Below are 16,110 nucleotides of genomic sequence, written 5' to 3' on the forward strand. Positions count from 1 at the left end.
GGCCACCCCGTCCGCGTTCCCGAGCGGGGCCACCCCTTTCCACCCTCCCTGCGTCTCCTCCCCTGCGGCGGCCGAGCTGCCCACCTCCCTCCGGGCGCCCCGATCCTCCTCCCGGGCTACTCTCCTCGGCAACTTTCCGCGCTTTGTTCTCCGGCTGCAAATGCGTTGCGGAAGCTTCTCGGACAGGGTCTCCGCCAAGCGGCCAGAGCTGCGCGCTGAGACGTGTGACGCGCTCATCTCCCCATCAATTATGGATGGAAACAAATCCGGAACAGTCGGTGCCGCTTGAGCCCCTCTCCGGAGCCGGCCGGGGTGTCCTGCAGCCGGGAGGGAACCGCGGCGCGCGGGTCATGGTGCCTTTCGGGGAAGGTAGGGAAACTTTTATTTCCCTGTCTTGACAGCGGGGATATGTTTGTCTGTGGTCTGCAAAAAAGGAGACAGCAGCCCACCTTGGGTGATTTGGGAAGGCTTAGAGCTTCCCCTAAATGTCATGGAGAACTCCTGGATTGAAAGGAAAGGTCGTAAAGGACCTGGAGGTGCGAACGAGAAATGGGGTTTGAGAAATTTATGCTCGGTGACGACCGGGACCGTGGCTGTCCGGTGATTGTTTAAATCCTGGGCTTGTAAAAAGCTAAACGTCATGGAGCTCTGGGCCGTGGTAGCCAGCTGTGAATTACAGCGTTAGAGGAACCCAGGGCTGCACGCAGAAATTCTAGCATCCCAGCGTCTCCTGGCCAGGCTCGCCGAGGGAACAGCGTACCATTATTGTGGATTCGTTGGGACACTTTGCAAACAGTAATTGGACCTTCTGTCCGCCACTACAGCGGCCTCTTTCCCTTGAAAATAACCGTAGTGTTTCCGGTTACTTTGGGGGAATGTCTGGGGCAATCTTTCCCAAACTTCTGGCTGGTAAGAATCTTAAGTCTGCAGCGAAAGAGGATGGGCATTGTGTTTGAAATGTCCTTCTCTCTGCTTAACGTGTGGGATGATAAAGTGAATTGCTTTTGTTTATTACAAGACTGAAGTCCTACGAAAAGGTTTAATATTTTTCTAAACTGGTGTGTTCTCTGACCCCCGGAATGGGAGACATATTCCTTCGGGGGAGATTTTCCAAGGGTTCTTTTTGTATAGTATTGTGAAATCTTGTTCAGACAGCTCCAGGGAGGATTTGACTGTCCTTTCAGCGGTTTTACACGATGGGTTGTGATGCTGGTTTATTAGTGCTGTTAAAAAGCAAATGCCCTCCCTGTCTTAAGTATCTTAGCTGAGGAAATGAAGTTGTGTGCAGTCGTGTTTGACCTCGTGAGTGGCAGGCGCATTCTGTCAAACTGGTAGATGTTACACAAACATCTACTCTGGCTTGGATAAATAGGAATGGTTAGATAAGCTCTTTAATTTGGTCTATATTGCAACAAACCCAGACATCTTAAGATAAATAAATGATAGCTCAGCCGTAGCTGAGTTGTTTTTCATAGTTAAGTGTTTCTGCTTTTGTTTAGGTCTCTAGAATGTGGCCTCTGGAAGACAGTTTAACAGAGGACCCTAAGATTCTCAAAATGTGCTTCTTCCATTGGCCCATTTAGTTGGATTAGCAACCTACTACCATTTCTAACTGGATCCCACAGAATGTCACCACCTAGACTCAATTCTAGAGGGATCCTACCTAGAGAACCTACTTTGAGGAACATCTGTGCGATGCAGGACGGTGTGCCAGGAATACGGTGACTTCCCCATCGCCAGACAGCTGGTTAACTTGAGTTTGATTTAGACTTGTGGGCATTTTGCCCGCTTTAAAAAGAAAATTCTCGGTGCCCTCCGAGCGCCATCTGGTCATGTCTCCCTGGTTTGATGGATCGGGAAGACACTGTGTCGCGAGACTGTGTGTCCTTAGAGTCCCAGCAACTTAGAAGTCCGAAGGGCTGTGGTCTGCTCGCTGGAGGCTGTGTGGGGCTCCATCCTGGGCTGTTTTGGGGAGAGTGGGCTTCCGCACCCACAGCTTGTGTGGTGCTTCCTGTGGCCACGAGCAAGGAAACGGAGCCAGAGCTCTGATTCCCACGGAGGCCCACAGTGGCTGAGGACCCGGAGAAGTTCTTCACTGCTTGCTACTCCACCATAATGAGCCCTGGTGATGAGCTTAGTCATTGCTCTTGCAGTGAGTTTCACTGAGATGCAAAGAGTGAAAAATGCATCTGAAATAGGGTCGTTTTTCACTCTTCTGATGCATTTTATGGGAGCTAAGAGCCTGGCTGCTTGCCTAGCCATTATTAGTGTAACCATAGGAGGCCAACTCCTTCCTTAGCATATTGTAAGATAAAGCACTGTCTTTTATTTCAATTAATAGGCTTTAAGTTTGCACATTCTAGATTCATTTCTCAGGAAGCAAGAGGCAAATGGAGCATGCCAACCAGGCAGTATTTACTGAGTACCTGTCCTTTGGCAGGAGCTGTGGTAGCCAGTGATTCAGCTCCCGGTGGGCAGGATGTGTTTCTGTATATTCACCATGAACAAGGGTAAAAAGAAATAGAGTAGCAGCAGCACAGATCACTTGGCAAGAATCAGAACCACACATCTTTCTTTTGAAGCACATTATTTAATCCTAGAGAGTTTAAAGCAAGATGGTCTTCACCAAATATTTACAGTGGTCCAGCCATCCTGCTTTTAAGACTAGAGCTGATACTGTATACTGTTGGTATAGTTGGTGTATCGAATCTGTCATTAGAGAGGGAGATGGGCAATTTCTGGGTCTTATGTGAACGGAGACTTAGTGTGAAAATCTACCAAAGCCTCCGGCTCGGGATGCCAATGGCTTCGTGAACAGCTGCCAACTTCCATGGGGGAGGGAGGGCTTTCATTTATTCCCGTGCCACATGGTGAGAATAAAAATCGCATAACTGTATTAAGCATACTGTACCACTTTACAGTTGAGGGGGCTGCTGTTGGCTCTTTTCCACCTCAGAGCCTGACCACAAAAGTGTTGAAACTGCTTCCATTTTTCCCAACAGGAAAATGACTAAACTTTCTTTGAAAAGCAGCCCTAAAGTAGCCAAGGCCATCCGATCTGTGGGCCTCCCGGATCCCCCATGAGGTGTACTTACTTCTCAAACTTTTCTCTTCTGTTAGGCTTTTGTTTACTCACCCAGATTAGCATTTTAACGACCCTGAAGTGAACTCCTGCCATTCCCTCTACTTGGACACAGTGTGTAGCTCATCCATCATTCTGTCCTTGGCTACAACAGGCTGCTGGCTGTGTCACCATTTGGAGCTACACAGAATCCATCCGACTGTGAACAGCACAGCTGGCTACAGCAATTTTTCCTTCCATACCACTGGCAGCGCTGCCTGGCTGTGGTAACTAAAGTTAACACCAAGAACAGGAAGTTTCCATCGTTCTGCAACCTGTGCCAGCCTCACATCCAGGGCTGGATGTGCACCTGCCCACAGGCCCTGCTGGCTTGCCCAGGCACGCTATACCTGGGAGGCATCTTCTCAACCTTCTGTGAACTCCCAAGGACTCTCCGGGCTTCATGTGACAAAACCACCAGAAACGCAGAGCTAGTGGAGCCGTTCAGACCCCCGTCACCCACACTCTGTGCAAAAGTGAGGAAAAGAATGAAGGCGCCTTAGTCTGGAACCCCATGTGGCTGAAGATGGAGGAAGACCTGCCTGGTGCTTTGCTATTGCTTCCTTCCTTTCCACAACAGACTCATGATGGAACGGAGTACAGATGTATGTCCATCAGCACCCATGCCTTTTAGCACTTTCTTGTGCTCTGTTTGCTCCTTTCTTTCTTAGTAAGCTATCCATGCAGCATGTGGGCGCCATTTTAGGAGAGATAGAGAAGCCTTTCCATTTGTTTTCTAAACTTTTATAACTAGGAATACTACTTCTGGAGTTTGACATGCACAAGAAAGACCAGCTCATGTCTTGGTGTCAGTTAGTTGGTATTTTATCTTGTCTTCCTCACACTGACTGATGAAATTAACCACAACACAGCTGGGAGGAGCAGGGGCACAACCACCCCGCCTAACCCTGATGCTATTTCTGCTCATTTGCGTCGAGACACCATCGTGCTTCTATCACGTACCCCTAAGAATATTGCATGAAATAGGTTCAGTTATTGTCACTGCTTTAGCAAAGAAGAAAGCATGCAACTGAACTTTAAGTCATTTTCTGATGGACACACAGTGGGGAGGCCCTGGAGTCAGGATTGTCGCTCAGGCCTTTGAACACATCCTTCACACTTTCACCGCTGCACTGGATTTATCATGGAAACACACCCCACTGTGTCATTTCTGTCCCTTTGCTATTTCTCACTGTGAATCATGTTTTGGAAGGGGAAATTTTTATATTGAATGAAGTATTACCTGGATGGGTGCATTCGTTCATCATAACCTTTTTTCTAAACTGAATCATTTTGTAGTATTCTTGCCTTTTTATTCCTGTTGGCCAAATAAAGGACACATTGTTCTTTTCAAGTATCACAGAAGAGTTCCTTCTCCCACTGTTTTTCTTCAGGTTAGGCTTCCCTGTCTAGGATTACAGTGGGATGGGACAAACGGCAATTTTCACCACTCTCTATCCAAAAGAGCTTCTGCGTCTGGGTGCGGTTGACATTCATTTCCTGACCCAGAAGATCTATTCTGTGCCTTCCCCTTTCCCAGGAGTATTTATGGGCCCCATCAGCAAAGACAGTGTGAGCCATTCTACCATAAGGCACTGGGTGGTAAGTGCACCCCTGATGTTGGGCTGTGTCTTTTACAGAACCACATATTTTACTTAGTGATAGTTGTAGGAGGCCCATTAACCTATAGGAGGAATCAGCCACATTGTGGAGAAATTGCCTCTCTTGCATTAGCATTTTTTTTGTTTATAGTTTGTGCTCTATTCAAGATACCTTGAGAGGGAACAAAAGGCCAAATACTCATTGCCACTCCACATAATGCTGAAATTTAAGGTTTCCAACATATATTTACGGGAAGGAAATAAGGGTTCTAAAAGTTCAATATGTTGGTACATGTATAATAAGGCCTCTGGAAGATATGCAATTACTCAGCCTATTATTGGAGTCTGTACTTAAAAATAAAGTCAGGACTTCCCACTCTACCGAGGAACGGTTGCACAGCCACCCGAGCAGATGAAGTTCTTTGAGAAAATAGCACTTCCGTTGCCAGGAGCAGGCTGTCAGCAAACCGGGGACCCCCACTCTTCCTCCCTTGGCCTCCCCACTTGCAAGGGGCAGTGTCTTTGTAAGTATTTTTGGTGTCTAGAGTTGCCTACACTTATTACTGAGTTCCCAAGCCTCCCTGGGCAAAAAAAAAAATCATGAAAGCTACAGGAGAAGAAAGAGTGGCCAGAAAACGGGTAAGGAAGGCTGTAGTGTCTGTTTCTCTGCCATTCCTAGGGCAAGCTTTGGTTTTCCCAAGTGTCTACTCTGCAGATAGGTGCAGGGGGCTGGGTTTAGAGAGGGTCCGGAGCCCTCCCAGAGCTGAAGGATCTTCTGAGGGCTGTAGAGAGCCACGGCATGCAAACAGGGTGTGCTGTGAAGTGCCAGAGGAGACACTGCACACCTGCGAGACTGAGAGGAGAGGTTATTTCTGGTTGGGGTGGTCCGGCGAGGCTCTGTGGACTGACTGATATTTGAGCCAGTCCTTGAATGAGGTAGAATTGGGATTCGGACAGGTGGGCAGTGCTGAGGGGAGGGCATTCCAGGCATAGAGAATGGCTTAGGCCAGAGCTTGGGGCGGAGCGGAGCGGGGTCGGAATTATCTGTCCACATTTGGATGCGCACCTACAGCAGAGCTGTGTTTGGGGTGTACCGAGGAGTGGGATGTGCAGTCCAGAGAGATCACTGAGTGCTTCTCAGGGATGGCGCCACAGCCTAAGCCACCAGAGTGAATGGGATCAACCTGGTGGCGGTTCAGTAGATCACTCGGTGTTCAGAAGTGAAGCCTCACGTCAGCTGCGCCCCCCAATCTGTGGTGCACAGACACCTTACAGGGAGAGCATGATTTGTCTCCCCCACTGGCCTGAAGACCGTCCTCACAGCTGCTCAGTAGAACCAAGCGGGAAGGTTGCTGCTTCACTGGCTTTGTCTTTGTTGTTGTTGTTGCTGTTGTTGTTGTACCTGAAGAGAATAGAGGCACAGACTCCCATAAAGAGCAAGTGCGTGTGCGCGTGGGTGTTTGGAACGGAGCGCCCAGGAAGTGGGAGAGCAAATAGGTGGTCAAGCGAGCGGATGCAGCGTGGGTGGCAGGCTCCGTCCCCTCTGTAAGGCAGCAGGGTGAGCAGCGCAGGCGTGCAGCACGTATCTTACTACATGTGCTGCCCAGTGACATTGGATTTCACTGCAGGTCCAGCCTAGCGAGCTCGGTGAACTGCAAGGAATGGGTTGGGCTGCAGCCGTCTCTTCTTATCAGAGTGGAAACAATTCGGAGAGCTCTTACTACTTCCGGGGATGACCCATATCTGAGGGTCTCTGGGAACACGGTGCCCCTTGCAGGTCTGACCTTTAAGTGCCTTCAGCGGCTCCCCGAATCCCTTCCATGCCTTCTGCACTCTCTCTGCTTCTTCCCCTCCCTGAGCCCAACGCCTCTCCAGCCAGGCTTCTTTGGGCCGCCGCCACCCTTGAGTTAACATAAGTCATAATCAACGTGCAGTTAAGTTTAATAGTTCAGAGAAGCTTCATGGGAGGAAAGACCAGAAGGCCTGCAGTACAGTAGGAGCATGCTGTTTGGAACCCATAATAAAGGAAAAGTAAAACGAGAATGGTTAGTTACATGAGGGAATGCTGAGCCCATTGCTCTGCCGAGAGTTTCTCCAGTGGGGCAGCGTTCCCTCGTCTGTGTTGTCTTTTCCAAGTTAACGGTTCCATGACAGTCCCGGAGAAGAATATAAGTTTGAGGTATCCCTGCCAATTCAGGATCAGTCAGAAAAAGTACAATTTGGATGGACAGAGAAAGAGGATTAAGCATGAACAGGCCCAGGGTGGGGACCTCCTGGAGGGTATTCTGGTGACATGAAACAGAGACCCTTTTTAGCCTGTAGGGTCTGGCTCCCTCCCAGTTGGTCGTTGGAGTCAAGGGCAAGCTGCCTGGCCCTACCCTGAGACAGTTGCCCCAGACGGAACCTAAAATAAACCACCCGGGCTCAGCAGGACTAATAATAACAGAGAGCACTTACTGAGTGCACACCGTGTGCCCTGGCCCCATGCCGAGCCCTCTCAATGTGTTATCTAATTGAATCTTCACGCCCCCCTCAGAATGTAAGAGGACAGCCAGGAGCTGCTGTGGTGAGGGTGCTGTCTTCTCTTAGTAATAATACTCTTATTTACACTGGGGGAAACTGAGGCACAGGAGGTGAGCAGTGTTCCCGAAGTCAAACAGCTGGTAAGTGGTGGCACCACAGGCTGGGTTCCAGGACAGGTAGTGGGAGATGAGAATTCTGGCTGTGTGGCTGATAATGCCATGTGATCTTGAGCCAGTTATCCAACCTCTTTGAGTTGCAGTTTTGCCGTAGAAAAGATGAAAGATGTACCTAACATGATGGCACACACCTGTAATCCCTGCACCCTGGGAAGCTGAGGCAGGAGGATCACAGCCTGAGTAACTTGGTGACTTATCAAGGCCCTGTGTCAAAAGCCAGAAGGAAAGGGTTTGGAATGTAGCTCACTGTAGAGGCCCTGGATCTAATCCCTAGTATACACACACACACACACACACACACACACACACACAAATACATGGTGGATGATGGTGATAGCACCGACCTCCAAGGGTGTTGTGAGACAGACGTGAATTAATATTTGAAGAAGACTTATATAGTGCCTGGCATGTAGTGAGTGCTATAAATACATCAGTGTCTGTTAAATAAAAATAAATGTAGGCTGGCTCCAGACGGGGTGCTTTTAGCCTGTGCTGTCTTTCCACCTGCAATCTTATCACATCTCTAACTGACACAGAGCCCTGGAGCCAGTTCCACTGCAGCTCTGTTGCCACACCTGCTGGAGACCTAGCCAGGCTGTGCAGGGATGTGGCAGGAGGGGTCCAAGGGCCTGGAGAGCAGCTGCCGACCTGGCTGCGCAGCCCAAAGCCCCACCCCACCTCTTGGTGCCCCAGAATCATGGGGTCCGAAATCTGCCCCCCACTGTTGGGTACCCCAAAGGACAGACCTAGATCATTGACGTTCATCCTCCTCCGGTGTCCCCTGAGCTGGTGAAACTTGAATAACAACATAAAAATTCAGACACACTTTTAAAATCTGTCCATGTTGTCACTCTTCCCTCTGGCCTATTCCATAGCCCTTAAACTTAAAAAGTCATGAAAAGAAATCACACAGGGTTTGAATGCATATTCCCAGAATTCTGGCTTGATGGATCTGTTTTTCTGGGTCTGGAGTAGATCAGGGGAATTTCTGTTTTTCTTTTCTTTTTCTTTTTCTTTTTTTTTTGGGGGGGTGGAGGCAGGGCACGCTGGAGATTGAACCCAGGGCCTTAGCACTGAGCTACATCCCCAGCCCTTTCCCATTTTTCACTTTGAGACAGCATCTCACTAGGTTGTCCCAGCTGGACTCATATTTATAACCCTCCTGCCTCAGCCTCCCAGAGTACTGAGATTATAAGCATGTGTTACCATGTCCAGGTAAAAGTCTGCATTTCTTTTTAAATAAACACCCCAGTCAAGTCATGGCATTGCATAATTACCATGCTTTGAGGGAAACCACTCCAAAACTTCAAGGATAATGTCACAGGGCCACTGAGTAGAGCAGCGACCTCTTGCCTGCTGCATAGGGAGGATGTTAGGAGCCAGAGACCTCTCAGCTGGCTCTCAAAAGAGTGAAGCAAGTAATCAAATCTGCTCAAAGCTAAAGAGGCTTTTTTAAAAAAACAGTTTGCAAAAGATCTTAAATTATGAAAAAGAAAGGGCCGCGGTGTATTCTGCTGACTGGCCCATATCATTTCATAAATGGAGCCCTGGGCAGACTTCATATCAACAGTTTTTGATTTAATGATAAACTGAGATAAAGGGTAATCAAACTTCATGCTTCAGGGCAGAAGGTGATTGCCTGCTGCGGCCAGGATGGGATTTTTTTCCCCCTTGTGCTTTGCACAATTGACTCGATGCATTAGAAAGAGTATGGTGGCGCTTGGAAGAGAGGGGGCTGTAGGCCCGGGGGCAGAAGTCACATGGGAATGGTCGGGTTCGCACTAGTTAGGGCCGTCCTCGGCTGGCTTTCCCGTTTCTGTTTCCTGTTAAGCTTCTGTGTAGGCCCGCTGATTCCCCTAAGTCGCGCCTGTTTGGAAGCAGGTGCCCGAATGCTCCAGCCACAGCCTACAGACCCGGCCTCTGAGCGATCCCGGAAGCCACCCCTGGAACCCCAGGGCCCCACCGCGGTCATGAGCACAGTGTGGGTGACCGTGCTTGCGGGGAAACCCGCTGAGAGCTGCTCCAGAGCGGGCGTTATTAGGGTACAAACGCAGTCCACTTTCTGGAAGCGCTGTTGACCGCCATCGGGGATGTGTGAATTTATATTCCTAAAGGATAAAGGCGTGCAAGGAGCGACCTAGCGTTTATGGAGTTCTTAGTGGTGGCAGCACCGAGTGCTTTTCCGCTCCTCTCACTGTCGTCTCAGCCTGTAGGGACACATACGTTTTTATCCCTCGTTTGTAGAAGAGGACTCACAGGCCCAAGGAACAGCAGTTAGTTTCCGAAGGCTGTCACAGCAGATGGCTATAAACAGAGGGGCCCAGAACAATATGAAGTTTATTGCCATATTGAGCTGGAAGTGAGGAGTCCGAAACGGATCTCACTGGGCCAACACGGAGGCATCCGATTGGGGAGTCTTCCCCCCCCCCCCGTCCTTGCCTTCCACAGCCCCGAGCTGTCTTCGCTCCTTCTCTTTGGCCCTTTCCTCCATGTGCAGAGCCAGCAAACCTGTGAAGCCAGCTCTGCTTGACTATTTGCCTCTTAACTCTTTGGCCCCCCTCTTCCGAATGTGAGGGATCCTTGTGGTTACACTGGGTTCACTCGCGTAGTTCAGCGTAATCTCTCTGCTTTAAGGCCCTCCATCCCGTCTGCAGAGTCCCTCTTGCCCCGTCAGAAAGCATATCCACAGGGTCCAAGGAGTCAAACGCGGGCATCTTAGAGGGCTGAGCACCTTATTCTGCCTGCCTCAGTTCAGTGCCTTCCTGGGAGTGCACGGGTAAAGTGAGCGCAGGCCAGGGTCTGACTTCAAAGCCTATGATCTCAACCACTCACCGTAAACCTTCTCAATTTAATCAGTGGAGGAAACGATAAAATCACAGGGCATGAGCAGTGGTGAAAGGAGCTCTGTTGCCTTTAGAATAATCAATTAGGGGCTTTTAAGTATAGTTGTCATCGTTAGTAACAATGCACACAGTAACCTTACTGATCTTTACATATGCTTTGTACTAAGCAAACTGCATAGATCATTCATCTCTTTCGTGGGAGTGGATACTGCTTACCTGATTGAACTTAGAGGGACTCCTGTTGGTTTCTCCCGGGTAAAGGAGCATTTTGGGGACTGGAGGACCATTTTGGTGGCCTCAGGTCTGCAGCCAAGCATGTTAGTGGAACTGCAGGTGCAGCACCGGAAGTGAAGAGGTGACCATCCTGTCCTTTGCTGGCTCTGACACTGTCTCTTGGCCAGTAGATGGGCCTCAGTTTTCCTCAGGGAAAACTGTGGCTCCCCACCCAGCAGTGTATGATCAAGCCCAGCTTGGTGTCCCTTGAGATCAGTCCCTAACGCAGCAGCCTGGGTTCTGCCGGGTCTCCAGGAACAGTGGAAATTTATCAGAGGGCCCCTTTCTTCATGCCCATTCCTCCCTCTCCTCTTTCTGCTAGGTACTTAGCTGATGCCCAATGATTAATGTGCTGTTGTTGTTGTTATGGTTGTTTTGCGGTACTGGGGATCGGACTTAGGAACTGGCACTTGCAAAGCAGGCGAGGTGCCACTGAGCTAAATCCCCAGCCCTATGTGCTTTTGACGTTTAGAATGTGACCACATCCGTGAAAAGGTTGTCAGCAGTTTGAAGGAGTAGGAACACAGAGCTGGGAGTCTGGAAATCTAGCTTTCCTCAACTACTGGCCACCAGGTATCTGTCATGAGGCCCCAGGCCTTGCTGGCCTGTTTACTCCTCAGAATAAAGAGCGCTGGGGATGGACAGCAAAGACTGAGTGGCTTGCCAAGCTTCTCACAATAGGATTCTTCAATGCTATGTGTATCTACATATTTCTGCTACCTGGGTTGTAAAATCGAATATAATGGCAATTTTTAAAACTATGAATCCACTTTGTGGACGTGGATATAGCTATTTGTATAAAAAGACAGACACACAGATAGTCCAACTTCTCAAATTTATTATTGCCATTTACATTTTATAACGCTTTGCCCTTTTCTTTCGGGATCACTTAAACTTCACTGTGCTAATATAGTTTTTAGACTCAATTTTCAGAAGTGCATAGATAGTATTTTCAGTTAGCGGTAATTGCACCTCATTCTGCTCTCGGGGGTTGATACCTTACCATTGCACAACGTCTGTGTGATTTTTCAGGTGTCCCTGAAGAGGCCCTTCCCCCTGAACGTGCAGAGGAACCAGGAGGACAGATGAGTTTCAGGATATAGAGCTAAACCTGACTTACTGGTTGTGGCTGTTGCTGCTGTGTTTCAGAAACTTGTAGACTTGTACCCAGGATCGGGGATAAACAGGATGTCTTTATTGAGTCACAGCATCTCCTGTTTAAAAAAAGGAGGGTGTGTGAAAGTCCCCACAAAATGAATTTGTCATCTTTCACCAAAAGCAGCGGTTATCCCTTATGCATTCAGTGGGTGCCTGAGATCCCAGATAGTACCCCAAATCTGTGTGTACTATATTTTTACTCATGCATGCATATGCATCATAAAGGTTAATTTATAAATTGGGCACAGCAAGGCATTAATAACAACAATAATAAAACCACTATAATCATGTTCATTGATGTTAAGGGAACATGATTGCACTATCTCAAAATATCTTACTGTATTTTTGCCACTTAAAGGTAGCACTTGTTGGTGCCTCTGGTGAATTGTAATTGTCAGGATTCCCATGCCTGTGCTTTGGTCCATTGTTGAGTGAAATAGGGGTTTCTTGAACATAAGCACCACTGTGATAGTGCACCAGCGCGTCTGAACCTTGAGACAGCTACTCAGTGACCAAGGCAGGAGGCGTGTACAGCATGCACACCAGGACGGGGGGAGTTCCCCTCCCATGTGGCATAGGGAAGACCGAGTGGGTTGCTGGGAGATTTCATCACACCGTTCAGAACAAAGCTCAAATGAAACCTTGCAAATAGTGTATTTCTGCAACTTCCCAGTTAATATTTTCAGACTGCGGTTGACCACAGGTAACTGAAACCAAGGAAAGCAAATCTGTGGCTAAGAGGGGACTGGGGCAATTTGTTTAGAGATATAACTGTCCTAAAGCCACATCTTCATTAGGCCTGATCACTCTGCGAGTTGGCTAAGTATATAATCCAGGTGACATCTAAGGTTTCAGCTAGGGACAGGACTTCAGTGTTTGCATTTTCTGACCCATGAGAAGGCAGGTAAGTAAGTAACTTCCAATGCAGACACTAGTTTTTGCCATTTGATTTATTTCATTAAGTACTCCGAGTATCTTTAGTGATTTATCAGACTCAAAAATGGGAGAAATGCCTGCTACGTAGATGCCAGCTTTACTGTATGTGGTGAACATAAGTATAAACACACAAAGAATGTAACACTTCGACACAGGCACTCATACCCACAGCGGTTTGGAACGGTAGCCTTGGAAGACAGACTTAGGTTGGAATCCTGTCCAGTCTGCTTCTTCCATGTGAGAAATTGGGTATATCACTAGTTTCTCTGAGTATTCATTTCCTTTCCTATAATATGGAGAAAAATTCTTAAAGAGTTATGAAATCAAACAGAGGTGTTGCATGAAAACCTGCCTTGTCAGTTCTCAGAACACTCTCCAGTGCTTAGCATTTTGGATTTCCCATCGTTACAATGCTTGAGACTGCAAATAACAGAGCATCCAATCCAAAATTGTTTAAACAATTAAGATCTTACTAACATGCTAAATAAGAAGTCATAAGATGGGATGGCTTCAGGGTTAATTAAACCTTTGGATAAACAAAGCCACCAAAGACTCCAAGCTTTCCATGGTCTCTTTTACCATGTTCAACTTGCTGGCCTTTTTCTTACCTAGCGCTTTTCTTGTTCCTGACAAGAATTGCATGTTCTATGTAAGAATTCAACAGCTCAAGAGGCCAGCTCTCCCCAGAAAACCTTTCCTTTTGGCCTCCTTAAAAACCGTCATGTCTCCTAAAGCAGCCCTGGACCACCACCATTGACCCGGATGGGGGGAGACTGGCTTAGCCATGGACACATGAACAAAATCAGCATTTGCTCAGAGCATCTGTATTTGTGCACTGGTAGGTGTGGACATACGATATACACACAGTGCACACTACATAAATACTTATATGGATACCTCCAAGGTACAAAAGTTTTCTCTGCCACCTTGTGAAAGCTTTAAATACCTGGGATGGAATTTGCCTTCAATTCACCAATTAACAAGGTGAATGATACATTTGAGAAAAATGTTACTAATCTATAGACAGAATATGTAAAATGAGTTTTCCTTTACCATGTGTCTTGTCTTCCTTCAGCTTGTTTAAAGGAGAAATAAGATACTCCTAACAGGTTAACAAGTGAACGCCTCACAGTAAATATGAGCCACAATTAGGAAGGCACTTTTATCTCCAGAGAGGTGGAGACAGGAACACCAACTGAATTCTCTCAAGTGCTGTAAGACATTGCATACTTATAAATTCATATTTTCTCATGGTTTCTACTTAAAAAAATAAGCTATGAAACTCTGAAGTTAAAGTTGCATGTGTTTCTGTTCTGTGTGATAAATCCTGTATCTACTGAGGAAATTACCATTCTTTAATTTTCCTGGGGCATCGCAGCCAGGCACAGTCTTCCTTCACTCCAGTGTTTATCCTCTCTGCAGGCCTAGCGTGCCATAAAATATGCGCAAGTGAGAAGGCTCCTCCTTTACCACTCTTTGTGCAGCTGACCCGCCTTTGTATCAGGCTATAAAAATTAATTGCCTGGGTTTTCAATATCTGAAATTTCTACTTTGAGTGTTTTATAAGTTGCATTGTTGTTCGCCAAGGTGAAACTTCGCATGGATTTTATCAAGTAAAAGCCTTGTACCTTAACTGAAAATAGACGCCACTGTTCTTTTTATTCTCGGCATGATTTCCCTTCCCCGTGGTTACAGTTACTCCCCATGAATCCAAATGGTCTCGTGTTCAAATTCTAGTTCTGTCACTGCATCTCCTATAGTCTGAGTACAGTAGTTTCCTCACTGGAAGGTTAGGATAATGTTTCTACCTCGTAGGGATATTGTGATGTCTTTCGGAAGAAAGATATGCACACCATAGATTACTAAGCAATCCAATATAGTTAAAACTCAGTAAATTTGGAGTCACTTTGTTACCACTATAATTTTTATTTTCCAATCAAGGACATCCGGCAATATATGAAATGCTCAACCATGAAAGGCTTATAGGTTTTGCATGTGGCTTGGCTCCAAAAGCACATCTGGGTGGCGTGGAGTCAGAAAAAAAGGCAAGAACAACTTTGGTAAGAGCATGGTATTTCTTAGCACATCAAAGCACAATGGCGTGACCACCTGTATTCATGGCCAGGAGTTCAGGGTGGGGCTGGGAGGTTTATTGTGCTGTGAGATGTTTTCAGACCCTTCAGCGTTGAGCCAAGGGATCCTGGTGGATGTAGCCCTAAATCTCAGTGGTAGCTTTCTAAGTGCTTCTCCATCTGCACCATTTCGCTTCTTCATCCTTTCACTTAGCCACGCAATAGTTTGTGAGCATTTTCAGTGTGTAAGGACATTTTTCTCCTCCTTTTAGTTGAGAGGAGTCAAAGTCCAGTAAAGAATAACTGAAGGTTCATGGGCATGTGATCTGTGCAGTGATACTCAGCCCCCTGACAGAAATGCTTTGCTTGCCTGGTACACTCGTGTACACATACCTACAATCCCAGCACTCAGAAGGCTGAGGCAGGAGGCTGGCATGTTCAAGGCCAACCTGGGGTCTAGAGGGAGACCTTGGCTCAGAAAGACAAACAAGCAAACAAAACTGCTCTACTGTCTTGGGTTTCTTAACACTGTTGGGTTGAGGAGGCCCACGCTGTGTTCTGCAGCAGGCACTGACCAACCACATGGTCGGTCCTAAGAGGTCCCCTTCACCAAAGGCCTTGCTTCAGTGTTCAGCATTGATCTCTGCAGGAAAGGAGACGGACAGAGTCACCACCTCTGGGTCTGAATTCCCACGCTATCACATATCCCAGCAGCCCCTTGATCCCCTTGGGTCTTGGTTTTCTCATTTGCAGACTAAGGCAGAACAGACATGGTCCCAGAGTCACAGTGGTTAATCTCTCAACATCCAGACAGTAAGATATGAGTGAAACGATGACTTGCTGGGGTCTGGCTTATGACCATGATGACCATATTTTCTGAGCTAGGACAGAAGGATAATGGGACCCAAAGATACAGAAGTCCAAGAGAGGACTTCTCCTGAGGAGGCTGAGCTGCGTAGCCAAAACCCTTGACTTCTAGCCTAGGCTTGCACGCTTTTTGGTGGTTTTACAACATGAAGTCAGAATGATTAAGCGCTGGCATTATTCTGCTCATTTCATTGGGATCTGTCTTTTCCTTTCTATAGATTCTATGCTAATTTCCCACAGGAGATTTAACTCAGTCTGGTACTTTTACCACACTTAAAACAAATCTATACCCAAGACTTTAAAACTCTAATATATAAATATTGGCATCCAGGAGGATTATCTGATTTTTTACCTAAGAGCTAGAGTGGTAATAAAAATATTTGGCCAGGTCCATGGTATGGACAGGAATAGTCAGCAAACCCCAGTACAACATGAAGGGCCGGTCTGGGGGCCAGGGATTTAGCTCAGTGGTTCCGCTGCCTGCCTCACAAGTGCAAGGACCTGAGTTCTATCCCCAGTACCTTAAAAAAAAAAAAAAAA

The 16,110-nt window shown here is 47.3% G+C and overlaps 1 protein-coding gene across 8 annotated transcripts in view; it reads left to right on the forward strand.

Moving 5' to 3' along the window:
• Sema6d (semaphorin 6D) overlaps window positions 1-16,110 on the forward strand; it is a 385,396-nt gene that overhangs the window by 333,287 nt on the left and 35,999 nt on the right. For 3 of the 8 annotated variants that reach the window (XM_010632490.3, XM_010632488.3, XM_010632492.3), the window contains exon 1: window positions 9-369. The exons of 2 other annotated variants lie outside the window; for them this stretch is intronic. The gene's annotated coding sequence lies outside the window, so the exon portion shown is untranslated. Of the gene's footprint in view, window positions 1-6; window positions 370-16,110 lie in introns of those variants that run through there. 3 more of the 8 variants (XM_033765210.1, XM_010632486.3, XM_033765213.1) reach the window with 2 other exon arrangements.

This window comes from Fukomys damarensis, unplaced genomic scaffold, assembly GCF_012274545.1.
Source record: "Fukomys damarensis isolate Sample0158 unplaced genomic scaffold, DMR_v1.0_HiC HiC_scaffold_17, whole genome shotgun sequence".
Classification (NCBI taxonomy): domain Eukaryota; kingdom Metazoa; phylum Chordata; class Mammalia; order Rodentia; family Bathyergidae; genus Fukomys; species Fukomys damarensis.